General features: G+C 44.4%; 1 protein-coding gene and 1 pseudogene across 1 annotated transcript in view; one reads left to right on the top strand and one right to left on the bottom strand.

Annotated features, from left to right (window-relative positions):
* BEX4 (brain expressed X-linked 4) overlaps positions 1-26,925 on the top strand; it is a 111,218-nt gene that overhangs the window by 51,027 nt on the left and 33,266 nt on the right. The window lies entirely within an intron of this gene.
* LOC131748072 (nuclear RNA export factor 3-like) lies at positions 13,245-26,634 on the bottom strand (annotated as a pseudogene).

The raw sequence follows: 26,925 nt of genomic DNA, 5'->3' as shown, positions 1-26,925 counted from the left end.
TTGAAAATTAAAAAAGTGGCAAAATGTATACCTTTTCCACAGTAACCTACAGAAAGCTGGTATAACCCTATCAGTAAAAGAAAAGGTACACTTTAAAGAAAAAAGCATCACTAGAGAAAGAAGGAGATGTCTTTGTGATAACAGGTTCAATGCAATAACGAGATATTAATAGAAAATTCTAAGTTTGTATGCATGTCCTAAAATAGAGCCAAAATATGCAAGCAAAATCTAACAGAAATAGAGCATGGACAAATTCACAGTCACAGTGGGAAATTTTAACACAGCTCACTGAGTGATGCACAAAATGGCAGACAAAAACTCAGCTAGAGGGAGAAGGTTTCAAAATGTCAGTTAAGTTAACAAATGTATTTAATTGACATCGAACAATGCACATAACAACTACTCATCGGACATTCCAGAATAGATCATATGCTGGGCAACAAAGCAAGCCTCAGTAAGCTTCTATGGACTCATACAATTTACCCTGACTAGTTAATGTAATATTCAGTGGTAATGGTGGGTTTTCTGCCCCTCCCCCACCTCGTATAAATCCAAGGAATATTAGTTTACACAATCCCACGCCCCACCTAGGTGACCCTCCCTACTCTCCAAACCTTAGACCTGAGGAGATCACATGACTTGTGCCTTTTCCTTAGCCAGGGGAACTAGTTCACCTCAGCCATGGCCATTTCCATAAGAGGGGAGGTTTTCCACATGGAATCAGGATGGGTGTGTCAGAGCCCACTTGGCCCATTTCCTCAAGAGAGTGGGAAATAGTGAGCCTGAGCCCTCTGCATGCCTTCTCTAAAGGGGGTTCAGCTTGTTGGGGGTCCTGTGGGTTGGGGTTAGGGAGGGAACCCAGAACCCCTCCTGCCCTGTGGGGATCTGAGGACAAGGTCTCATGCTGACCAACTCACCCATGGGGTGGCCTGAAGGCAGTGATCTGTCACCACCCTCCTCACAGGCTGCTCCTGAAGAGAATCTGTGGGTCTGGAGCTGGAAGTTTGGAGAATATCAGGAGCGGCTGCCGAAGAGGAGAGTGCAAGCCCCAAACCACTTTGTCAGAGCCACACAAACAAGATGGAGTCCTAACAGGAAGTCCCTTCCCCAAGGGCACAGAGGAGGAGAGCCCTGGGGGCCAGAGGAGACTTAACTTCCTGTCATTACTGCCCCCTGAGTTGGCTACCAGCCTAACAGCCAGGGAACTCTTTCCCACTGTACCACCCTTGCAGAGGAGGCCATCTGGAATCAGGAGGCTTAGGGGACCTTGGTACTTCTGGTTACAAACACAGGGAGCTCTGTATGCCAGACTCTGGATCAGCTACACTCCATTGTGTTCCTTCGTTCTGCAAACCCAGATAACTCTGTGTGCCAGCTGTAGGCCAGGCTCTGTACTTGCTACATTGTCTCTATTCTTTCATGAATTCCTCACAAGGGGACTCTGATATCAGAATCACCAACTTTCCAAGGTTGCTGAGGCTTACTGAGGTGCTGGAGCTGGTCTAGGGTCATTCAGATGCTACCTGGGGAAACAGAGACTGAAATGGAGCTCCACGGAATGGAAGATGATTTCTCCAAGCACAGATTTACTAAGTTATTGCTGCAGTGTGGGAGATTGTCTTCAGTTAGTACAAAGTAACAGAATTTTCTGAAAATAGTCAGATGGCTGGAATTAACCTCAGCCCACCTCAGAGAGATAATACCAAAAAACAAAAGAAATACAAAAACCAAACAACAAAGAACAGACCTGAAAACTATAAACGAAATAGCAATCAGAGTTTTTTGGGTCACTGTAATGACAGTAAAAGAAAACAAATCATGTATTTTCCTTTAAAAAAAAGAAAAATGTCCTCAATGTAGATAGATGCCCCTAGTGGTCAGAGCCGGAATTGTAGCTCTGAAAGTTCCAGACCACAGAGGTTTCGAGGCAGAGGGAAGGAGAGAGGAGATTGGGCTCCAGTGCATCAGTTAGACGTTTCTGGAATTTTCCACTACTTTCTGGAATTTTCCACCCCGTGTCCACAATCCCTTCCTGGATCTCTATGCACTGAGAAAAGTCCAGCCACTGAGAGAGGTGAAGAAAAATCTGCACATAAGTGTGTGTGAACATTTGGGGGTAAAAGAAGTGTAAGACAGAAATGCACACACCACACAGATAAACTGTCAAGTCAAAATTTGAAAATTTTTATTTTTTATGAAATAGTGTCATGTGAACTCTTTGATAACATGGTAAATATATGTGAACTTTTTTTTGTCAGTTGCTTATTAGATATTTTCGAGTGTTCCTCTCAACAAATTAGCCTAATCACAAAATATTAAACATTAAAAATGTATACTTAGAAAATAAAATCATTCTGCACCTTCCATCTACATGGTCCCCTCACCCTGACTCACAAATACCCAAGATATCCAATGTAAGAGGATTGGTGCCCATTTTCCAGATGTGTTTCTCTTTAGGAGATGTACATACCTAACTTAAAGCATTTGTGTATAGTTACGTAGTTCTATACATATTCTTTTAAAATTTTGCAATTACATAGGTAATTTTATGCAAATTCATTTTTTCACTTATTATGACAGCTTCAGCTTTTCATCTCTTCAGTTAATGGTTTGTCATCTTCCCAGAGGTTATCGGAGAAGCATTTTGCTTCTTCGGCGAATTATTTGCAATTATCTTTTGTCCCTTTCTCTACTGATTAACAGAAATCCTTTTAGTTCTCGCACATGAGTACAAAATCTGTAATAATGTTTGAAATGTTGTCTCCCAACTTTCCAGTCTTTTCGTTTTCTTTTTCTTTTGACAGGACAGAAATTGCTTTAATGTTCATGGATTTTTTTTTTTTTTTACTTTAAAATAATGCAGCTATGACAGAAAAGAAAATGAGTAATACATAGGGTAGCATCAAATACTAGTCCACTGGGAATTCTAGTCTACTGGGAATTCTAGATTCAAAGCCTTGAGGGATCCAGGGCACAGTGGAAAAGGGCTTTAGACCAAAACCTACGTTGATGAAGAATGGGGAAAATATTTGAACATGTGTTTGCTTATAGGAGATACCATGTAAAGTGCTTCTGGCCGAAAATAATTCTGTAAGTCATCATTTTGTGGCAAATGAAGATTTTGTGGCAAATGAAGCATTAAGGGTAGCCCACGTACATTAAAACTAGCGGCAAAAACATTTCTTCTGCCTCTCCCTCCCATGGAGGGGATCCCATGGAGGGGATCATTTTCTCCCCTCCATGGAGGTGAATTTTCCTCTGCTTCTACCTGGGCCCCACATGCCCAGCACACCCGCCCCCGGACAGTTCAATCCCTGTGGCACTCCAGGCTTAAGGGAGTGGATTTTATCTCCATCATGAACTTCCAAGACCAAGACATGGATGAGAGGGTTGTTTGAGTACCCTACCTGCGTGGCATTGACACCAGGGGAATTCGAAACTGCATATGTGACTCAAAAAACCTTTTAACTGTTACAAACTTATTTGAGAAATTGAAGGGAAGTTAGAAAAAGAAAACCTTGTCAATCCCAAACAAAAATGTCACATAGAAAGGAATGCAAATTATAGGAAAAAATATTTTATAGGCAAATGTTTAATATTCTCATACATAAATAAATCTGATTAGTAAGAGCGTCTTTCAAAGTCTATTGAAAGAATTTAAGTAAGAACTATACATCATAAACATATAAAGATTAAACAAGTACAAAACCAATTATAAATGTATGTAAGTGCATACATATATTTACATATGCACATATACATAAACATACATAACATGAGGAAAAGTGTATACATACTGTGAGCAAAATTTGGAAGAGTATATATGTCATGTAAACCTGTTTCTGTAGTACTGTGCACAGAGAAATATATCTGGGGAACATAAACTAAACTATCAAGGATGTACATCTTGCTATGTAACAAGATGAAAAAAGTATAGAAAAATATTTTCTCTAATACACAGTCTTGCACTTCATTAGTTTCTAAAGATAGCAATTTGAAATCAGGAAAATAACTGATGTAAAATTTTATAGCATAGTAGTATATACCTGGTTGGGAATTTCACTACAAAAATAATAGGTGTGTGGATTAAAGGTATATTTCTAAATCTATATGCTTTTTCACATTACTTTTGTCTCTCAATTACACACATATAGGTTGCCCGTCATAGTTGGGAGGGAGAGGCAGAAGAAATGTTTTTGCCACTAGCTTTAATGTACGTGGGCTACCCTTAATGCTTCATTTGCCACACAACCCTCCAGAAATGTCACTCTGAATGAGACCTTGCTCACTCCATGCTTCCAAAGATTCCTGCTGAGCGGTGTCTAAGCTGCAACTCCAGACATGTGGACCACGGACAACAAAATGTGGTTACGTATGTCAAAGGGATTGAAAATGGAGCCAGGAGGCTAGTAAGGAAGTAGGACTTACATATTTCTACCCCCAAATGCAACATAAACCTTTGACCCGGCCAACCTGAGACCGACTGGAACTTGTTTTCGTTATTCCCTGGAGACCAGAGCATGGCAACCAATCTGGTGCCTCAAGTGACGGAATGCCTGCCAGCACCAATCATAGTTCTGTAAAGGTAGCCTATATAACTTCTCTGGAATGTCTTTCTATGTCACCTTTATAAACTCCTGCCATTTTCGTTTCCCTGTGAGCACATTTGAGTTGCTACTCAAATCAGTGCCTCCCAAATTATAATTCATAAGACCCTAAGCAAAAACTCTTTTTTTCTTATTTGCAGCCTTCTGCATTTCTTGGTTGACAATCTGTTCACCAGTTATCATGGACCTCCAATGTATGAATTTCCTCCAGCGGAAAATTTGGGAAAAGGAAAGAAAAATGTATTAAACGTTGCTTTGCATGGTGAGTGGTGGAAGAACACGTAAAATAAAATCATGCTCAAATTGCTTTACCTAAAGACTTTCTTCTTCTCTACGGTTTCACAGATAGAAATCAGAGTAATAATATAGGACTCCTCTTAGAGGGCTGGTGGTCAGTAAAGGCCTGAGGTGGGAGCAAGGAGGGCAGAAGGGGTTCAGGTACTTTCTACAACTGTCCTGTTAAGTTTCACAAAGTTTTTCCCCAGTATGACAAACTTCTGGGTAAGGGATTGCCACTCTGGATTTTCCCAAATGGATAAATCAGGTCACAGGGTATTTCCTTCCTCTTACATCTGGCTAGTCTCCACCCTCTCCTCTTCTGCTGGCTAAAGCCTCCTTAAGGCTCAGGTCTCAGCTTAATCTTCACTTCACGTGAGAAGTCTCAGACATACCCTACTGGTTTGATGACCACTGGGCATCTAGTAACTCCACCACCTTTACCACCTCCAGACACATGTTTCATGTGAAAGGGGACCAAAGACTGTGAGCTTACAATGTTTCATAGGCTGTAGCATCACACAGTGGACTTAAGATGCTGAAATTTTCAAATATCTTGTCTGAAGAGTTGCCTCAGGTTCTCTCTGCCACTTTTGAGAGGGATGCTGGGGACACAGGTGAGTTCAGCAATGGAAATGCAAGATTTCTTCCACAGACAGCAATCGGAGCGTGTAGTTCAGAGAAGCTGAGGAGGCTGTGGATTGATGCTCCTTCCTCTACAAGAGCCCATGAGAGTACTACAACGAGAGTCTGTGATTTTTAGCAGGCATAGTTTTGCACGGCAAACACCAAATGAACCTTCCAGAGGTAAAATTGCAGGTTTGAAAGGTTTTGAATAATTTGCTGCGTGGAATACTCTTAAATATATTTCAAAATATTTAAATGAACTTGGAAAATAGTAAAAAGATAATAATAATCATAATAAAGGAAGGAAGCAAAACGTTCCTTTAACCCCTGATGAGTTATCATCATTTTTATATTGTCATTAATTATGTGCAGAATAGGACACTGGCTTATCTTTCAATCCACACATAACATTTAATCCTTTTGACATAGCTACAAGCTCCATATTGTGATTCATTCTTTACTGGTAAGGAAACTGAGCCTCAGATTTCAGGCCTGGCTGAGACTAAGGCACTTTTGTGACCTTCACTGTCTTGTGATTTCAATAAATCCTGACAAGGGCCCCATGAGGGGGAGAATCCTCAGTCCCTGGATGGGGAACATGAGGTTTGGGACCTTTATGTCCCACAGGGCCCCCATGTCATGCTCCTACTCACCGGCTGATTCCAGACTGCAACCCACGTCTTCTGAACCCGAGGCCTTTACTCTTCCTCCTGATTCACTCAGCCTTGCCTCAATGATAGGTACGGGTATACTTTGGAAATATTGTGAGCTTGGTTGCAGACCACGGCGATAGAGCAAATATTGCAATAAAGTGAGTCAAACAAGTCCTTTGCTTTTCCATTTCTTATAAAAGTTATGGTTACACTATACTGTAGACTCTTAAGTGTACTATAGCATTAAGTCTAAAAAAACAATGTACATACCTCAATTTAAAAATACTTTATTGCTGAAAGTTGCTACCAATCATCTGAAACTTCAGTGAGCCATAACCTTTTTGCTGTTGGAGGGTCTTGTGTCAGTTTTGATGGCTGCTGACTGATTAGGGTGGGGGTGGTTGAAGGTTTGGGTGGCTGTGGCAGTTTCTTAAAATGAGACAACAGTGAAGTGTGCTGCAGCAATGGACTCTCCTTTGCAGAAACGATCTCTGTGCACTGTTGTTTGATAGCATTTTACCCACAATAGAACTTCTTTCAAAATTGGGGTCTGCTAAATAGACATTTCCCCAAAGACGATAGACAGATTGCCAACAAACACACGAAAGGGTGCTCAACATCACTAGTCATTAGAGAAATGCAAATCCAAACTACAATGAGGTATCACCTCACACCAGTCAGAATGGCCATCATCAAACAATCTACAAACACTAAATGCCGGAGAGGGTGTGGAGGAAAGGGAACCCTCTTGCACTGTTGCTGGGAATGTAAATTGATACAGTCACTATGGAGAAGAGTATGGACATTCCTTAAGAAACTGAAAATAGAGCTACCATACGACCCAGCAATCCCAATACTGGACATATACCCTGAGAAAACCATAATTCAAAAAGAGTCATGGACCACAGTGTTCATTGCAGCTCTATTTACAATAGCCAGGACATGCAAGCAACCTAAGTGTCCATCGACCAATGAATGGATAAAGAAGATGTGGCACATATATACAATGGAATATTACTCAGCCATAAAAAGGAACGTAATTGAGTTATTTGTAGTGAGGTGGGTGGACCTAGAGTCTGTCCTACAGAGCAAAGTAAGTCAGAAAGAGAAAAACAAATACCATATGCTAACACATGTATATGGAATCTAAAAAACCAAAACGGTCATGAAGAACCTAGGGGCAGGACAGGAATAAAGACGCAGATGTGGAGAATGGACTTGAGGACACGGGGAGGGGGAAGGGTAAGCTGGGCCGACGTGAGAGAGTGATATGGACATATATACACTCCCAAATGTAAGATAGATAGCGAGTGGGAAGCAGCCACATAGCACAGGGAGATCAGCTCGGTGCTTTGTGTCCACCAAGAGGGGTGGGATAGGGAGGGTGGGAGGGAGACGCACGTGGGAGGAGATATGGGGGCATATGTAGATGTATAGCTGATTCACTGTTACACAGCAGAAACTAACACACCACTGTAAAGCAATTACACTCCAATAAACATGTTTAAAAAAAATTGGGTCTGTCCTCTCAAAGCCTGCCACTTTTTTTTATCAACTAAGTTTATGTAATATTCTAAATCCTTTGTTGTCATTTCAACCATCTTCACAGCGTCTTCACCAGGGGTAGATTCCATCTCAAGAAACCACTTTCTTCTCTCATCCATAAGAAACAGCTCCTCATCAGTTAAAGTTTCATTATGAGATTGCAGCAATTCAATCACATATTCAGGCTCCTCTTCTAATTCTAATTCTCTTGCTCTTTCCACCACATCTGCAGTTACTTCTTCCACTAAAGTCCTGCGTCCCTCAAAGTCATCCATCAACTTCTTTCAAACTTCTGTTAGTGTGGATATTTTGACATCTTTCAATGAACCAATAATGTTCTTAATGACATCTAGAATGGTAAGTCCTTTCCAGAAGATTCTCAATTTCCTTTGCCCAGATCCATCAAAGGAATCACTCACTGTCTATGGCAGCTATAGCCTCATGAAATGTATTTCTTAAATAACAATACATGAGGGTTAAATCTATTCCTTGATCTATGGGTTGCAGAATGGATGCAATTTTAGCAGGCATGAAAACGTTAGTCTCACTATACCTCTACATCAGAGCTCTTGGGTGAGCATGTGAGTTGTCTATGAGCAGTAATATTTTGAAATAATTATTATTTTGTTTTCTGAGCGGTAGGTCCCCAACAGTGGACATAAAATATTCAGTAAACCATGTTGTAAACAGATGTGCTGTCATTCAGTCTTTGTTGCTCCATTTATAGAGCACAGAGTAGATTTAGCATAATTCTTAAGGGCCCTAGGGTTTTAAGAATGGTAAATGAGCGTTGACTTCTATTTAAAGTCACCAGCTGAATTAGCCCATTACTAGAGAGCCAGCCTGTCCTTTGAAGCTTTGAAGCCAGGCATTGACTTCTCCTCTCCAGCTATGAAAGTCCTAGATGGCATCCTCTTCCAATATAAGGCTGTTTTGTCTACATGGAAAATCTGTTGTTTAGTGTAGGCACCTTCATTAATTATCTTAGCTAGATCTCCTGGATAACTTGCTGCAGCTTTTACATCAGCACTTGCTGCCTTACCTCACACTTTGATGTTGTGGAGATGGCTCCTTTCCCTAAACCTCATGAACCAACCTATTCTAGCTTGAAACTTTTCTTCTGCAGCGTCCTCACCTCTCTCAGCCTTCATAGAATTGCAGAGAATTAAAGCCTCACTCTGGATTAGGCTTTGGTTTAAGGGAATGTTGTGGCTGGTTTCAGCTTCTCTCCAGAGTACTAAAACTCTCCTCACATCCGCAGTAAGGTTGGTTTGCTTTCTTGTCCTTTGTGTGTTCACTGGAGTAGCACTTTTAATTTCCCTCAAGAAGTTTTCTTTTGAATTCACAATTTGACTCACTGTGTGGTACAAAAGGCCTAGTTTTTGCCCTGTCTTGCCTTTTGACATGCCTTCCTCGCTAAGCTTAATCATTTCTCTTTGTGGAACTTATATTCTGAAGGGGAAGAGGGAGAGAGAGAGAAGGCGAGAGAGACACACCTGTGTCTGCATAAGGATTAGGGGCCCTAAGAGGGTTTTGTTGTTGTTGTTTGTTGTTGTTGTTATTGTTGTTGACTCTTCAAAGCCATGAAGTTTGAGCAAGTTTAAAATTTAATATGAAGGAGCAATCTCATCTCAAATTTAACCCTTGAATTTTCCTACATGTTCATTTCCTTCCTTATCTTCTTACCTTCTTATTTCACAATAGAGTTAATGAAACACTTTAACTAAACAGGATGGATCGTGATATAAATTTTTAGTTATGCATAATTAAAGAATGGACACAATTGTGTCCAAAAATGCTAGTACTTCTTGGATTTTTGCCTCTCAGGGAGGCAGCAGGTGGCTGAAATCCTGGGGTGACACGATCTGAGGACCCCTGTCCTGGTGGCTGTGGGTCGGGTTCAGAATTCTCCTATAAACGTATTATTAACATGCGGAGCAGTCCAGGAGCAGCAGTTAAGCAAACACCACACCGCGCTGCCCTGGCGCCATCTCTCACTGAGCTCACCAGGTGAGTCAAAGGCAAGCCTGTCTTCCCAGCATGGGGAACTGGATTAGGGTCTGCTCAGAGGCACGATGTTGGGCAGCTCTCAGGAGCTTCTGACTCTCCCAAGAAACTAGAGATCCTTCTGTCTTTAAAACTTTGAACTCAAGGCATACCAGAGAGAGATTTGCCTCCTTCATAAAGATATCTATATTCTCATTGGGAGAAACAATGAAAAACACCTTTCCACGGTGCCTGCCTTAGCCCTAAGGCTCAGCCAGCCGCTGCTACTGAGTCTTGACTTTTAAAGAGCCTTTGAAGTCCCACAATATGCCATATACTTTGGGCAGGTTTTCTCATTCACCCCTCAGGACAGCTCTGCGACACAGGTATCGTGAGTCCCATGTCACAGACGCCCAAGCTCAGGCTGACAGAGCCTAGGTCACCTCTCCAGTAAGTGGCAGGACGGGATGAGGCTCCTGCCCTCGCCCGCCCTAGAGGACACAGAGCAGCCTCCCTTTTAGAAGATGGGCTTCCAGGGCTGGAGAAGTGGTCGGATCACACTCCCTGCCATTGTGGCCCCACGGGTGCTCACTCAGCAACCCTTCTGGGTGAGGAAGATGACAGATATCAGGTGGCATCATATCCATCTCCATTTTTGTTCTTTTTAAATGAAAAAGTGTGTATTTGGAAAGAGTAAAATATGAAACTGTTTACTATGATAGCAATTCTATTTGGAGAATTTCTATTTATGTTGAAGCAGTTCCATCTGCTGTTGACTGCAAGTCTATGTCGCGTGCACTGATTTATCTCTTCCCTCATTAATGTCTGCTGATGTACTTTGTGGACACTACAGAGGGTTCCTACCAGAGAACACGTGTTAACCCCCATAAGCCTACAGGCTGTACAGGCTGCCTAGTCCTTGTCTCACACACTCTGTCATCCCCTGTCAGGACACAGAACACTACTGTACAGACTGCCCACACCACGACCCAAAGCCCCATCCTCTCTCAGTCACCTCCTTCCTGCCCTTTGCCTGCCCACCAACTGCCAAGCTTCGCTGCTGCCACTTGCTGTTCCATCGTGTGCAGGCTCTGGAGTATGTGCTTTCACAATCTTCCTTTACACCTACCAGCGTTTTCAGACAGAATTAGAATCATTCTGTACATACATTCATAGGCTGAATGTTAAGGGAAGGTACTATATTTTTTGTTGCTGTTTGAATAAACTTGTTGGTAAGACATTTGCAAATGGCGATTCTTTAGTGCCATCTGGTGACAGAAGCCTGAACTGCAACTTGAACATTGCAGGACAGGAAAGTGGGAGGGAGGGGCTGTGGCAAAAAGCCGCAACAAAGAGCCTTTTAGAAGTCTGGGTGTAAAGCGGGGATTTCCTTGGGTACAGCTATATTAATTGCCTTTTTCTGGACATTGCATATAGATAGAATCATATACTATGCGGTCTTTCGCATATTTGGCTGCCTTCACTTGGCATAATGTTTTCAATGTTCATCTATGTTATGGCATGTATCAGTACTTCATTCCTTTTTATTGCCAAATAGTACACCACATTTTATTTACCCACTCTTTAATTGGTGGACATTTGGGTTGTTTTCACTTTTGGCTGCTGTGAATAATGATGCTACATACATTTGTGTACAAGTTTTTATGTAAAAATATGTTGTCATTCATCTTAGCTGTGTACCTAGGAGTGGAATTGCTGGGTCATACGGTGACTCTCTGTTTAACCATTTGAGGAACTGCCACACTGTTTTTATGACCCTGACAGTCTTGAGGAGTACAGGCAGTTTGTTAGTTTACTTGTGACTAGACTGTGGTTGTTTGTTTTGAGAAAGAATACCACAGAGTTGAAGTGCCCTTCCCATCACATCATATCTGGGAGGACACGGTACACACGTGACATCACTGGGTCTCTGGAGATGTTGACCTTCATCAGTGGGTTAAGGTGCTGTTTGCCCAGTTTCTCCAGTGTACTGTAACTGTTTTCCATTTTCCTCCTCTGTTCTTCAGAAGTGAGTCACTAAGTCTGCCCTGCCCTCAGAGGTGGAAGGCAGATTTCAGGTTCACTTCATAGAGGCAGGATATCAACATGTATTATTTGGAATTATTTGATAACGACAGTTACTCTCATCACCCATTTCTTTATTAATTCAAACATTTATTGATACCAATATGCTTTGCTGTATATGGATTTTGGAGGTTGTTTTTGTTTCCTTACTTAATGGATACATCCCAAAAGAAAGTCAAGCATCATAATTTCTACAATGCAGTAAGAGAATTTTGACTTAACAGTCAGGAAACTGCAAAAGAGTTCCCTATACCTACCAATATATTGTCCAAATATGGTATATCACACAGTGCTTTCAGACAATATATTTTCATGGCAGAGCTTGGAACAACAATATAATTTCAGACAATTTTATTCCATACTTGGTAATCCCTTGAGAAAGAAAGAAACAGATAAAACAAAGGTTATTGAGGTGACCATAAAAATAGTTATTGCTAACTTGCACTTAACATATTTGCAAAATCCATTTCAGTGAAGTAAAATTATGAGATATGTCCGAAAAAATGTGTGCGTCATTTGAAAGCCAATTGTCAAAAGCACAGGCTGCATGTTATCTAACTCTGACTCCATGGAAGGTATGTTACAGCTTGAGCTTTTTAGTGACTGATTGCCCTGTAATGTAATTCCTTGTCTATACCCAAGTATTTGAATTCTGCCCTGTGGAAGGGAAATCCTTTTCTCTTGAGGAAATACCTATTTGTCTCTATTTGAAAAATTATTTCAACATTCAGGATCTACAGTATGAGTGTGACAAGTAAGTGGTGGTTGAGTTGGCAAGTGTAATGTCAGTGGAAGCGTGGGGGAACACAGCCCTGTGAGATGAGGGATGAAGACAGAATTGGAAGGGAGGTGCAGGGAGATGTGAACTGAGTGTGCAGAATTCTTGGTAGAACTTCGATGCAAGAGGAGAATCTATGTAAAGAGGACAGTAACCAGAGATGTGGAGAGGGGGATAGGGCTTAAAGCATATTTTTAAATCATCAATTATAAGAAACTTGAGCAGGTTGAAATCTTAATGGGAAGGAGCCATCTCCTCCTAGATTTAACAACTGAGCTTACCACACCTGCCTTTCCACACTTTAATTCCCTGTTTCCATTTTGGAGAAGCCTAAAACTTAACCAAAGAGATCCTGTAAAGTTTGGTCTTAATGCCTGTTAACTGGATGAATAGATGGATGGTGAGGATGTGTCAAACATGTGCTGGGTATTCACGGATTTTTATGTCCCAGTGCAGAGCTCCTCATGCAGATGACAGAACCCGCGGTGTTGTGTGGCTGAGAGGATGCAGCCTCTCAAGACTGCAAATGACGGCTACAACATAGGAGGCATTTCAGTGTGGAGGACCGGGCTGCGCATGGCGGTTGCTGTGGAAACCTAACGTCATAGCGGCGACCCTGACGACTTTTTAAGGGAGACAGACATAAACTGGGGGAAAGAGCAGCTCCCGCCTTCCGGTGTTTGGGACTCAGCTGAGGGTGTGGGTCCCCGGTGGGGGCTGGACCACGCTGGGGTGTGGGGAGACAAAGGGATCCACATCCAGGTCACCTCTTTCCCGCTTTGGGGCTTGGTGCCTCTGCTGTCTCGTAGGTAGAGCCATTGGGGTCACTCCTGGCCCCAGTGAGTGTGGTGTCCTGTTCCAGGGGTGTCCGGGAGCCACTTTCCTTCTAAAGGAGGGGCACAGGGGGTGAGACAGGTATCGACTTTAAAAAAAGTGCACAACGTGAGAGTTGCAAGCTAAGTTTTATCTGGGGCAAAGTGAGGACAGTAGCCTGGGAGACAGCATTTCAGACAGCTCTGAGAAACTGCTCCAAAGAGGTAGTGGGGGAAGGTCAGTATATATGTGATTTTTGGTAAAGGGGGAGTACATGCAATAAAGCACATATTTCTTTTTGCAGGTCTCGCGAGGGTTACTGCTAGTCATGAGGAGCAGAGGTCACCATGAAGGAATTTAGTGCTTTTCTAGATATGAGGAGATGCAAGAATTGGGCTCATAAAGTCAACTCCTGAAAATACCTAACTATCTGAAGACCTGTTCTGCCAGTTTTCCTCAGAGCACAGAGTGCCTCATTCCTGATCTCCACCCTGAATTCCTTTCAGGAGGTGTTGAAGGTAACCAGCTGCAGAGGTAACTGATTTAATCCTTATAGAGGTAGATGGCAAGTGACCATGGCAAGTGCCAATTTGTAGTTGACACAGGTGATAACTCTCTCCAAGCCTCAGCTTCCCCCTCTGTAAAATGGGGAGAAGAATGCTTTACCCACAGGATTGCGGAGAACATTGAATTATAACACATGAGTAAGCCAATGGCCCTATCGTTATTCCATGGATGTTTGCATGAATTCAGGCCACTTCTTATTCCTTTTCCACTTTGTTCTTAGGGTACAAACAAGGAAAGGAGAAGAAAAGGGCCTTGTGAGAAGGACATGATAACATGTGCCGAATCTGTCTCTCCCTGTGCAGCTCCTCATGCCAGTGGCCGAGCTCATATCAGGTGTCTGAAGGAGGCAGGTTCTGAGGATCTGTGTCCTGATGGCTGCTGGAGCTTCTACTCCAGCTTCAAAGGCAGCGGCTTCCAAGAGACCCCAACACTTACATTTTGGGTTTTCCTACACGGATACTGGTTCCCACGGAGGTCTCTGCTGATGAGTTTTTGCTCTGGTAGGTTGTATTCTCTGTATTCAATTTTGGAGACAAATTTGCCTTGTGACCTCACTTCTCTGATAGAACTGAGAAGAGTTGTTTTTACAGTCTGTTTGGCTTTTTATTTGTTAGGATGGAGTGCCGACTTTGAAGCTCCTTACATGTCAGGCTAGAAACTGGACACCTATTTTTTTTTTTATTTATCTATTTTGTTGCATGTGTCAATAGTTTTTTTTTTTTTTTATTGCTGGGTAGTAATCCAGTATATGGATATGCCACATTTGCTTTATTCATTCACCTCTTGAGGGACATTTGGGTTGTTTCCACATTGGGTTTCTCTTAAATAAAGCTGCTGTGAACACTGGTGTGTAAGTCTTGGCATGGACATATGCCTTCTTCCTCTAGAAAATGTCCTTACCAGTGCAACAGCTGGACCATATGGTAGATGAAAGATTACCATTGTAAGAAACAAACTCTTTTCCAAGGTGGTCACACAATTTTCATTGCCACCATTAGTGTGTGAGAGTTCCATTCCCCACAACCTTGCCAAAACTTGATTTAGTCAGTCTTTTTCCTCGTGACCATTCCCTGCCAGGTGTAGTGGCACCTAATTGTAGTTTTCAATTACAGCTCCTCAATGATGATAATGATGAGCATATTTTCATGTGTTTCTTTGCCATGACTATATCTTCTTTGATGAAGTATCTCCTGAAATCCTTTGTCAACTTATCTGTGAGTGTGTCTGTTTTCTTCTTATCGACTTTTGATTCTTTACTCTGTGTACAAGTGCTTTATCAGATACATGATTTACAATTATTTTCCTTCAGTCAGTGGCTTGCCTTTCCGCAGGATGAGGTTTTGCATTTGATTTTCAGCAATCTCAACTTGTGGCTACAGGAAATAATGGTCGCCTTCAGGGCACAAATGGAAGCTTACAGATCATTTATGAAGTGCTTAAGCTGGGAGTTCCAATCCCTGAGCTCATCCTTTTCTTTCTCCATTTCATCTAGTGACATTAGGAGCAATCAGCCAATCTCATTATATTGGTTATTTTGCAAAAACTTTTGAAAGTTTCTTATACAGTCACCCACATCCTTTCTTCTTATAACACAGTCACCCACATCCTTTCTTCTTATAAGTGGTTGATTGGGTGTCTACAGTGGTGACATTTGGGTTATATCTATTCCCAGATCACACCATGAACTATCAGAGCTCTCTTTACTACTGGAAATACAGTCCATAGCACCTTTAAATCTGATCAGATTAGAGAGCCAATTCCAGAAATCCAAGGTCAATTCACAAAACTCATGCTTAAATTTCTCTTCCTTTAGAACCACTTTTGGTACCAAAATCTGTATTAGTCAGAAACAGAGCCAATAGTATATATATGGTGTGGGGGGGAGACTGACTTGAGGAATTGGCTCAGGGCATTATAGAGTCTTAGAAGTCCCAAGACCTATGGTCAGCAAGCTAGAGACCCGAGAGAGCTGATGGTGTAAGTTCCAGTCCAAAAGCCAGTAAGCTCGAGACCCAAGAAGAGCCAATTTTTCATTTAGTCAAAATGCAGGAACCAGCCGGCAATATGCTTTACTCAGTGCACCCATTCAAATGTTAATCTCATCCAGAAACATCCCCCACAGATGCACAGAATAATGTTTGACCAAATGTCTATGCACTCTGTGGCCCAATCAGTTTGACACATGAAATTAGCCACCACACCTTCCAGTTTATTTGCATAAGAAGCTACATCTTTTGTTCTGTGCAGTTTGCATTCTAGAGTCTGCTGACTGTATCCCTGTCGTGTTGTTTATGTTGTTCTGTCCCCTCCCCATTTTCCATTACATTGGTGATTAGATTCAGAGGCTAGGTCCAATTCAGATTCTTGGCAAGAATACCTCAGATGTGGTGTTGTTCACTCCAGAGCCTTACACCAGGAGGCTCATTGTGTCTAGTTATCTCTCCAGTTGTGACACTAAGTTTGATCACTGGGTTCATGTGTTGTCAGCCTGTTAGAGCCATTGTAACATTTCCCATGTGTTTTTCACCTCAAGTTTGTGGCCTCCGAAGATTGTTGTCGAATCTGCATTTCATTAAAGACTGCAAAATTTCTTATGCATTTGTTAACTGGAATCCTTTTATAAAAGGAATTTCCCTCATCAACTATTAGTTTACACAGGAGGATAGGATGAATGTTTCATTCTTTTACAATATTTTCACTTTTCAGAATAACAAGTCGTTTCTTAGGATGCTCCAAAGGTGAGCAATAAGTTTGTTTTCATGGAATGTTTTCCCATTAGAATGTCGTTATTGATACCCAGCAGAGCCCTATGGAGCTCCGGGCACAAAAGCCTTTCTGTGTCCCCTTTTTCTTTGATTACAGGAAATAGGCTTCATTCAGCCTCCATGACCTTCCCTGAGTTCCAACAGGCAGATTGAAGCCGTTGTTAATTAGGGAAGGGAGGGGATGCAAGACCAGGGAGAAACTAACTGTCAAGAGAAACAACAGTGCAGCCTTGGGGCAAGGTCCTGGTCCCCCATCAAGGGATACACACAACAGTATCTTTTAGCTGTTTTGCAGATACTGAAACCCCATCAAGGTGGGAGAAGTTCATGATTAATGATAGTGTGCTGCCCACAAGCATGTAGACCTCAGACCAGTTGGAACCTGAAGGTTGATGATGCTGACTCCTACTTACCTCACCACCAACCCATCAGAAAAATGTCCACAAGCTGATCACGCCCTCTTTGAACCATTACTATAAAGCTTCTCACTATCTTCTCCAAGTTGGGATACATAGTTTCTCCAGGCAGGAGCCTGCTGTGTCCCCCTTTGCCTGGCAAAGTAATAAAGCTATGCTTTTCTACTTCACCCAAAACTCTGTCTCCAAGATTTGACTCGGCACTGGTGTACAGAGAAGCTGAGCTTTCGGCATCATTACGAGCTTTAGATTTTTCTATATTTGGTATGTTTTCATGCATTGCAGTCATTATTTCATTTGACATTCAAATTGTTCCATCTTTAGCCTATTCGAGCCCCCTTCTGGTTGACTTCTGTGTCTTTAATGTGCTTTCTGGTATGAGACTTTTGTCCAGACTCATCTGGTACAATCCATATGCAAACCCGGAGTCAGACATTTTTCCAAGGAACCCTGGTTCCTTTTAGTTGGAAATGTTTTCAGAGGATTCATTCTGGCTACTAGTGTTGCTCATTGCTGCTTTAGTTATGATCCCGGTGAATTTGAGGTTCTTGCCTCATCGCAAAAGAATTCAGAGACGAAGCAGGGAGGTTAAGAAAGTAAAATGAGAATTTATTTAAGCAAGAATACACTCTCAGAGGGAGAGTGGGCAGACAGGTGAGCAGCTGCTGCCCTGGGTTTCTTTAGCAAGCCGGTTATGAGGGGCATACAAATGAAGGGGTGGAATATTCACTGGGGAAGGAGGAGTTTGGGGGTCGTATTCCCTGATTTTCATCCCAGCTCCATCTTCCTGAGGGGAGGAGGGATTTTTGTCCTTATTTAGCTTAGATCAGGAGTGTCATGGTGTCAGTGCATGATGGGTACTTCTTTTTTTTATGGGCCATCCATTTTAATGAAGGGAAGAAGTTATTTAACAAATACAGAGCAAACAGAATATTATGTTTTGTCCTCCATTAGTATTAGTAACAGATAAAGTGGGCTGCAACGCCTTCAAGATAGCTTGAGACCATCATCTCTGTGTCATGGGCAGGGGTATGTTCAGCCAGGATGTCTTTCTCTGTCACTGAGAAAAATTTCCATAACATATAATGATACTTACGGAAACAGATTTGGGGCATTTGGGTAATTAGCAATCCATTAGCATATTTTTCCAGAAGCCTTGACTGCTGAATGAAAACAGTAGATTTGGACACTTTTTGCTATGAAGAATTTGGGTATTCATCTTTATGCCAAATGAAATTAGCTTATTTCATCTCTGCAGCTTCCCATATACCATTTTCCAACCTCGGTTTTGTGTTTGGAAACAGTTTTAGAAATTAAAAATGAAGTTAAAAAGTAAGTGACAACTGAAATGATATATGGAATATTTTGCTGACTTACAAGAGCATGCAGAATTAACTATGACCCAGTTCAAATGTTAATTTTATTTTATTTATTTTTTAACATCTTTATTGGAGTATAATTGCTTTACAATGGTGTGTTAGTTTCTGCTTTAAAACAAAGTAAACCAGTTATACATGTACATATGTTCCCATATCTCTTCCCTCTGGCATCTCCCTCCCGCCCACCCTCCCTATCCCACCCCTCTAGGTGGTCACAAAACACCAAGCTGATCTCCCTGTGCTATGCGGCTGCTTCCCACTAGCTACCTATTTTACGTTTGGTAGTGTATATATGCCCATGCCACTCTCTCACTTTCCCCAGCTTACCCTTCCCCCTCCCTATATACTCAAGTCCATTGTCTAGTAGGTCTGTGTCTTTATTCCCATCTTGCCCCTAGGTTCTTCATGACCTTTTATTTTTTTTCTTAGATTCCATATATATATGTGTTAGCATATGCTATTTTTTTCTCTTTCTGAGTTACTTCACTCTGTATGACAGACTCTAGGTCCGTGCACCTCACTACAAATAACTCAATGTTATTTCCTTTTATGGCCGAGTAATATTCCATTGTATATATGTGCCACATCTTCTTTATCCATTAATCTGTTGATGGACACTTAGGTTGCTTCCATGTCCTGGCTATCGTAAATAGAGCTGCAATGAACATTGTGGTCCATAACTCTTTTTGAATTATAGTTTTCTCAGGGTATATGCCCAGTAGTGGGATTGCTGGGTCATATGGTAGCTCTAGTTTTAGTTTTTTAAGAAACCTCCATAGTGGCTGTATCAATTTATGTTCCCAGCAACAGTGCAAGAGTGTTCCCTTTTCTCCACACCCTCTCCAACTTTTTTTTTTTTTTTTTTTTTTTTTTTTGCGGTATGCGGGCCTCTCACTGTTGTGGCGTCTCCCGTTGCGGAGCACAGGCTCCGGACGCGCAGGCCTAGCGGCCATGGCTCACGGGCTTAGTTGCTCCGCGGCATGTGGGATCTTCCCGGACCAGGGCACGAACCCGTGTCTCCTGCATCGGCAGGCGGATTCTCAACCACTGCGCCACCAGGGAAGCCCTCCAACTTTTGTTGTTTGTAGATTTTTTGATTATGGCCATTCTGACCGGTGTGCGATTATATCTTATTGTAGTTTTGATTTACATTTCTCTAATGATTAATGATGTTGAGCATTCTTTCATGTGTTTGTTGGCAATCTGTATATCTTCTTTGGAGAAATGTCTATTTAGGTCTTCTGCCCATTTTTGGATTGGGTTGTTTGTTTCTTTGATATTGAACTGCATGAGCTGCTTGTAAATTTTGGACATTAATCCTTTGTCCATTGCTTCATTTGCAAATATTTTCCCATTCTCAGGGTTGTCTTTTCATCTTCTTTATTGTTTCCTTTGCTGTGCAAAAGCTTTTAAGTTTCATTAGGCCCCACTTTTTAATTTTTGTTTTTATTTCCATTTCTCTGGGAGATGAGTCAAAAAGGAACTTGCTGTGATTTATGTCATAGAGTGTTCTGCCTATGTTTTCCTCTAAGAGTTTTACAGTGTCTCACCTTACATTTAGGTCTTTAATCCATTTTGAGTTTATTTTTGTGTATGGTGTTAGGGAGTGTTCTAATTTCATTCTTTTACATGTAGCTGTCCAGTTTTCCCAGCACCACTTATTGAAGAGGCTGTCTTTTCTCCACTGTATATTCTTGTCTCCATTATCAAAGATAAGGTGAACATATGTGTGTGGGTTTATCTCTGGGCTTTCTATCCTGTTCCATTGATCTATATTTCTGTTTTTGTGCCAGTACCATACTGTCTTGATTACCGTAGCTTTGTAATATAGTCTCCTAACTGGAGACCCTTGACCACACAATGTCACTGCTAAATCTATGCTACAAGAGCAAGCCTTCAAGTTTAGCAACATGTATGTACCAGAATGAGCAGATGCCACAGCATGTAATGCTGAAAAAGAAGAGAAAAGGTAAATTCCTATCAATAATACCTTATGGCTTCCTGGAATTCAATGGTTTAATATATTGATCTTAGAAAGAATAATGTAGCTTCACGTATACTGAGAGGAAATTATGCGGGTACTAATAATAAAAGAAGTTTCAAAACAGTATATAATATAGGACACCTGTATTTTATAATACATGGAAATGTAGTAGTATGGAATTAGGGAACTTCTCACAAGTAAACGTTTGTAAGAAAAAATAAATTTAAAATAATTACCTGAAAATTCCCGTTAATCACTCCTCTACTCCTCCCAGTTCCCTCCTCTCCCCATGCAAACCCAGCACTCACTTCTGAGACCACTAGACGTTCATCTCAGGTGGGGTGGAGGATGTCTGCATGATGCCCTGCTGCTGCTGGGAAAGGGTGTGCATGGAGCTGGAGGTGGGTGTAGGCACTGGGATAGAGAACACACGCTGAGTCTCAATGGGGCTGGCATCCCTCACAAACAGCTCGTCATTCACGATGCACAGACTGAAGGAAAAATGGGCCCTCAGACAACGGATGGATGGACACCCACACCCCCAATATTGACTCTGCTCCCACTGGCACTCAGCAACCAGACTCCTTCCATGCCACCCCTGTGTCTGTCTCCCAGGATCTTTGACTGGTACCTCTGCCCCTCCCCACAGAGCCCACCTTTGGAGAGACTGTCTACCACCTTCACTCGATTTATAGGTTTATCCCCAACCCAGGGACAATTTCGCATTTACCCTTTACCACAGCCCAAGGGGTGGAGGCTCTGATCCCCATTCTCGGAAGAAGACACGGAGTCACACAGAGGTCGTGTGGCTTGACCAAGGTCACACAGCGAGTGAGTGTTGTGTCAAGGAGAGACCCCATAGGCCGATTCCAGAGCCAATGCTCTTCTTAACCACTAGGCTAGACTGCTCCTGGGATCTCCCTGCTGGTTTTCCACAATACCCAGTAAACCTAAGGTCTGCGCCACCACATTCCCACGGCCCTGAGCCCAGGCAGGGATGGGCATCCCCACCCACAACAGGGCTCTCACCTGGAAGAGCTGGCAGGGATAACGATGAAGGTCCGGGTGAAGGCACGCGCACAGCCCTGAGAACTTCCTTCCACTTCAACAGCAAACAAACAACAGTACCCCGTAGAGCCACATGTGATGTACACACTCACACGGTGGTGCCCAGTCAGGGCGTGACTGGACACTCAGGCTGAGAGGGCAGTTGTTCACGGGGGCCAGGGTGTCGGGAATGGGGAGGGCAACTATAGGAGCAGTCTGTGCCCAGTGACAGGGCCCCTGACAACCACTTCACAAGTTCAAGGGATGCATTTTTCACAGCTGCCCAAGAGGTGAATATTACTACCCCATTGTGCAAATGCGGACACTGCGAGGTTAAGTAACAGTCCAAGTTCTCAGAGTAAGGATCTGGGATGAGAGCCACCAAACTCCACAGCCTGTGTCCCCAACACCCAGGATGTGCAGGGCAGACAGGCATGGACACACCTCAAACCTGGGTTGTCTGTGGAAAGACTGAGGGCTGGAGAACACAGTGGGGAAGGAGAGGGGAGGGAAGGGAGGGCAACAGAGGTGAAAGAAAGGGGAGGGAAGGGAACGGAAGGGAAAGGAAGGGAAAAGAAGGGAAGGGAAGAGAGGCATAAGGAAGGGAAACAAAGGGGGGGAAGGGGAGGGGTCAGGGAAGCTGGGTGGTTCTGGGAGTGAGCCTGGCCAGGGGGAGGCAGCAGGGGGGCATCTGGGGTGGGGGTCTACACACACTCACCTTCCTTGAAAACCCCACTGATGGAGAAGCAGAGCATCGTTCCCTGAAAGGGAAGAGCCCAGGCGCCCAGTCACCACCTCCACCTCCTACCCACCTGCGCCTTCCTGGACCCGCCCGAGGGAGGAAGCAGTCGCTCACCGTCTGGAACCACGTGTCCACCACGAAGGAGCTGAAGTCATGCTGAGTCTTGGGCAACACACAGAGGGTGTGCACAATGACACGTTTTGTGTGCTTCAGCAGCTTGACCCGCAGGTCTGTGAGGGGAGGGGAAGCGAGTGAAGGTCAGGGGCTGCCACGCCCCGGGCCCTATGATTGACCCCTTCACCACCCTTTCCCACCCAGTCTTCCCATCACACCCTCACGGGGGTCCTTGAGCTTCTTCATATTCCTGCTGTCCTTGAAGGACTCGCACAAGCTGCTTCTAGGAGACAAAGAGCAACAGTGGGTGGTGGGTGTTTGCAGGAGCTGGCCTGTGTCTGCAGGGGAGCCACACGGCCCAGGAGTAGAGCCTGTGCTGTGATACTCACGGGGCTGGGTCCTCAGGGTGGAAGGGAATGGTCAGGGAGAAGCAGGCCTCCTCGTGATAAGCACCCGCAAGACCCTGTCGGTCTCCATAGTCATAGATCAAGTAGTACCTGAGGGGGAGCAATGAGGACAGTCTACCTCTGTCGTCTGGACCTCAAATGAGACTTGAAAGCTCCCCTGAGCAGACCTGTGCTTAGGTGGCCTCACCTGTCCTAGCCCTCCTCCCCTTGCTCAGCTTCCCAGAGGTACTTACTGCTGCAGGAATTGCAGGACTAGGCTCTTCAGCTCATGAGATCCAAAGTAGTTTCCCTGGAATCAAAACAGTCCTCAGGACCAGGGCTGACACCCCCTTCTCATGCACCACTTAAAACCCAGCTTGATCCTCCATCCTCACCTTGCAGGTTGGTAAGCGCTTGCTGGCTTCAATACCACACTTAGCCAGTGGGGATGTCTCCTGGCCATCCTGGGGAAGAGAAGAGGAAGTCAGCAGTGCAGACCAGGAGGTGTTACTGGATGATCAGGGAAAAGGATGAGCCCAAGAGAGGGTGAGGGTCAGAGGTCAGGGGTGAAAGGGCCCTGGAAATTCCATGGGCAGGGCTACAGTTTGGATCATCACCGTGGGTTCCCCAAAGCCTGTGAAGAACGTGTTTGAAGAAGACCCAGAGCCTTTGTCAGGTTCCCACGGGAGCTGTACCATGCCCCTCCGCCCAGGACTTTAAGGGTCAGTTTCAAAACTGTAACTGGGGCAAGACCTAATGGGGTTCAGAGTAGTTTGTGGGTGCTGTCAGTGCCAGTTAGAGGAGTCAGTGAACAAGCAATACACTTACCAAGGTGAGTAACTTGGGGAACAATTCCAGGATGGAGCTGCCGAAATCAAGACAAAATAGAAAAGTCAGTGAAACCGTGGAGGTGACCCTCCTCCTCATGGGAGCAAGTACACCCACACCGCAGTGTCCCAGCCTTACGGGGCCCTAAACACGTCCCCCATCGACTGGTACAGAGGGAGAGCATGCCCTACCTCCCTCCCAGCCTCCCTCCCTCCCTTCCTCTCCTGCCCCTGGGCAGCTACCCCCCCCCCAAGACTGCCCCACTCCCTTTTCCAGTGCCACAGGGCCCAGCATTTCAAACCCATGCTGCAGGGGTTCTTTCCCCTCCCTTCCTCCCTCCAGGGCCCCACTGAAGGCTGTGGGGAGAAGAGGGAATGGGGTGTGTGCCTGAGGCTCTGCTACCTCACTGGGGGTCCAGCACTCTGCCAAGGCCTAGACAAAGACCTGGACTCCCCACATGGATGGCCCAGGATGCTGTGGCACGGAGGTGAGGGAGGTGGGGTTCAGGAGGCAGGGAGGGAGATGGAGGGGGAATGAAGACAGAAAGGGAGTGAACGTACGAGGGGAGAGATGACAGAGACATAGGGGCCCAGAGACAAGGGAGAGAGAGAACACAAAGGGAAGGGAAAGAAGCTCACCCATGGTGGGGGTAAGGGAAGAAGAGAGAAGAAAGGGGAAATGGCACCCCTTTTGCAGCTCTTCACCTGCCCCAGAATGGCTCAGACACATCATGTAAGAATGTAAAATATGCACATATTGGGCTGGGGGCTCATTGGATGTTGGTTGAAACTTTGTCAACTTTGTGATGCAGAGAGGAGAGCATAGGACCTGTAGTCCTCCCAGAGGTCCACGTCAGCTGCCCCTTGCAAACGGGCACTCTCGGGAGTAGCTCAGGCTCCCAGTGGGTAACAGAGGATACATCTGACCTTATGTTGGTTGACTTATCAGGGAAGGCGGTGCACAGGGGGTTTCTGTCTGCACACATCCCTTCTGGCTCCAGCCGCTCACGCTTGTCCATCTCCCCTGCAGACTTCACCTGTGATTATGAGGAGGAGCCACATGGGCCAGAGAAACAGAGCCAGGACGGCCGTGCACCCCTAGTCCCTTCCTTTTCCTACAAATCCATTTCCCTTCCTCTGTCACCATCACATGAGCCTTCCCACCTTCCCTTCAAAGACAGATCTGGGTACCACAGCTCACCTCAGTGGTGGAGAGGTTCAAGTTCTTGGTGTTGGAAGCATTCGGCATCATGTTGGACAGGCCATGCAGCTGGTAGGGTTGCTTATTGCTCAGGTCCAAAGACAAAAGCTATGATGAGGAAAGAGTTAGAGTGAGGACGCCAGCAGGGGATACCTGTGACCAATCTGCCTCTTCTACCTAATCTCTCCCACCATCACCACCAGCCCCAGCATTGGGTCTACGGTCCTCACCTTGGGCATATTCCCTGGATGGATCTGCAGGGAGGCGGCCATGCCATTTCCAGGGTTTCGCGCCGTTCCCGTATCGCGGGTCATCAAGTCTCCAGGAAGCCAGGAGGAGGGAAACAGAGGCTGAGAGGCTCCTGGCTGGTACACCTCCAGCACCAACCCCTCCCCGAGTTACCATTCCTGAGTATCCTTCCCGGCTAGACCCCTCTGCCCTCACCTGCTCTACAATTACTGCTGTAGCCATACCAGGGTCAGAGCGGACTCTCTGGATGTCAAGAGATTGCTGGGAGGCATCATATCGTTCCTTCACGGGCACCTGCAGAGTTAGGGATGGGGCTCAGGGGCTCTGAGTCTGAGGTGGTGATGGGGGGCAATAGGTGGGTCTGGCTGTGAGTGCACAGGTTGTGTTGAGTCTGCATTACCTTTATCTGCTCCACCTTTTTTGAATTCAGCTCCTTCAGCACAGAGTGTGGTGCATCGCAGGGCTCAACAAAGATAGATATCTGTTGAGAACACAAGAGGGGCTGGGTAAGCTCCAGGAAATCTGAGCCCTGGGATCAAGCAAGACCATGCCCCTGTCCTGCCCTCTTGCCCCCAGCTAGCCCTGCTCATGCCCTCGACACACACCCTTTCATTATCCGCATTGTAAATCAGGCCATTGACATTCTTCAGTGCGAAGGCAATGTTGGCGTTCTCAATGAAGAACTGGGCCTGCATTTTCTCATAGTGAAACTGTAGGGAGAGTGACAAGAGAAGCATAATGTGAGGCCAGAGCCATTTCTCATCTGGGCCTGCCATCTACCCCGTTTCCTCTCATCGGCTTCAATGTCCTCTCTTACTTCGACTGGGGTGAAGGGGACACTGCATTGCTTCTGAATCAAATTCAGCAGCCACTTCTCATCGTATTTAATACCGAAGGGAATCTAGGAGCCAAAGAAATAATTGGGGAAAGAAAAGTGATACAGTGGAATCCAAGGTTAAGATAAGACCCAGCTGTGTCTCGCTTTAGGACCTTTTTTCAGGCTTTAGGTAATCTCTTAAGATAGGACAATATCTGTTATCACTAACTTTTACACCAGACATGGACTTCCTAAATTCCCTTTTCTTTCCATTTAAATACTTTTCCTGAAATAAGCAACTTCATACCTTTCACATGTACTTACTTTTATAAAGTTCTAAGAGATCCTACCTAAGGCAGACCTGGCCTGCCCCTCTGACAAGGACCCCAGAGACTCAGCCTCCTCCCACACTCCGCTTGAGTCAAACTGCTTCTTCTGGTGTGACATTGCTCCATCTCCTAGGCAGTAGTTTCCTCCTTTGCTTTTAGCCTCTCCCGTGCTCCCTGCAGTCAGTCTGCTCCCTTTATATTGCTTCTCTGAACCTGCCCTCACATGATCTAGGAAGTTAACTCCTAGTAGTAACAAGACAGATGACCAACTCCCCTGCCACGAGAGAAAAGTTCCCAGCGTGTCTACACGTGCCCAACATGACTCCCTCTGTCATCTTCTTCTACATGTTAGGTCCATTTAGCCAGCACACTCACCCTGATCTTGAACCAGCTCCCCAAGGTCTCATCCTGCCTGTTTCTCTCCATTCTTCTCTCTGAAGGCTTTTGCTCTGTCGTCTTGTTAACATGGGTTTCGTCTTGTTTCTGAAAATTGCCTCTCCGTTGGCAGGATGGAATGGCGTAGGGAGCACTGTGGGGAAGTGGAGAGAAGAAAGTGGTTCGTATATTCTTGGGAAGTCTTCTCTACATTTTCCCCAATGATAGCAGAGCTACAATAAAGACTGCTCAACCATTAACCTGATCCCATCATTCCACACTCTTCCAGGTTAGAGAGAAGAATGACATATTTATTTAACTACAAGGTTGTGTTTTCCACTGGTTGATACTTGTCAG

Source organism: Kogia breviceps, chromosome X (genome assembly GCF_026419965.1).
Source record: "Kogia breviceps isolate mKogBre1 chromosome X, mKogBre1 haplotype 1, whole genome shotgun sequence".
Classification (NCBI taxonomy): Eukaryota; Metazoa; Chordata; class Mammalia; order Artiodactyla; family Physeteridae; genus Kogia; species Kogia breviceps.
Note: the sequence above shows the minus strand (reverse complement) of the source record. Positions and strands in the feature narration are given on the sequence as shown.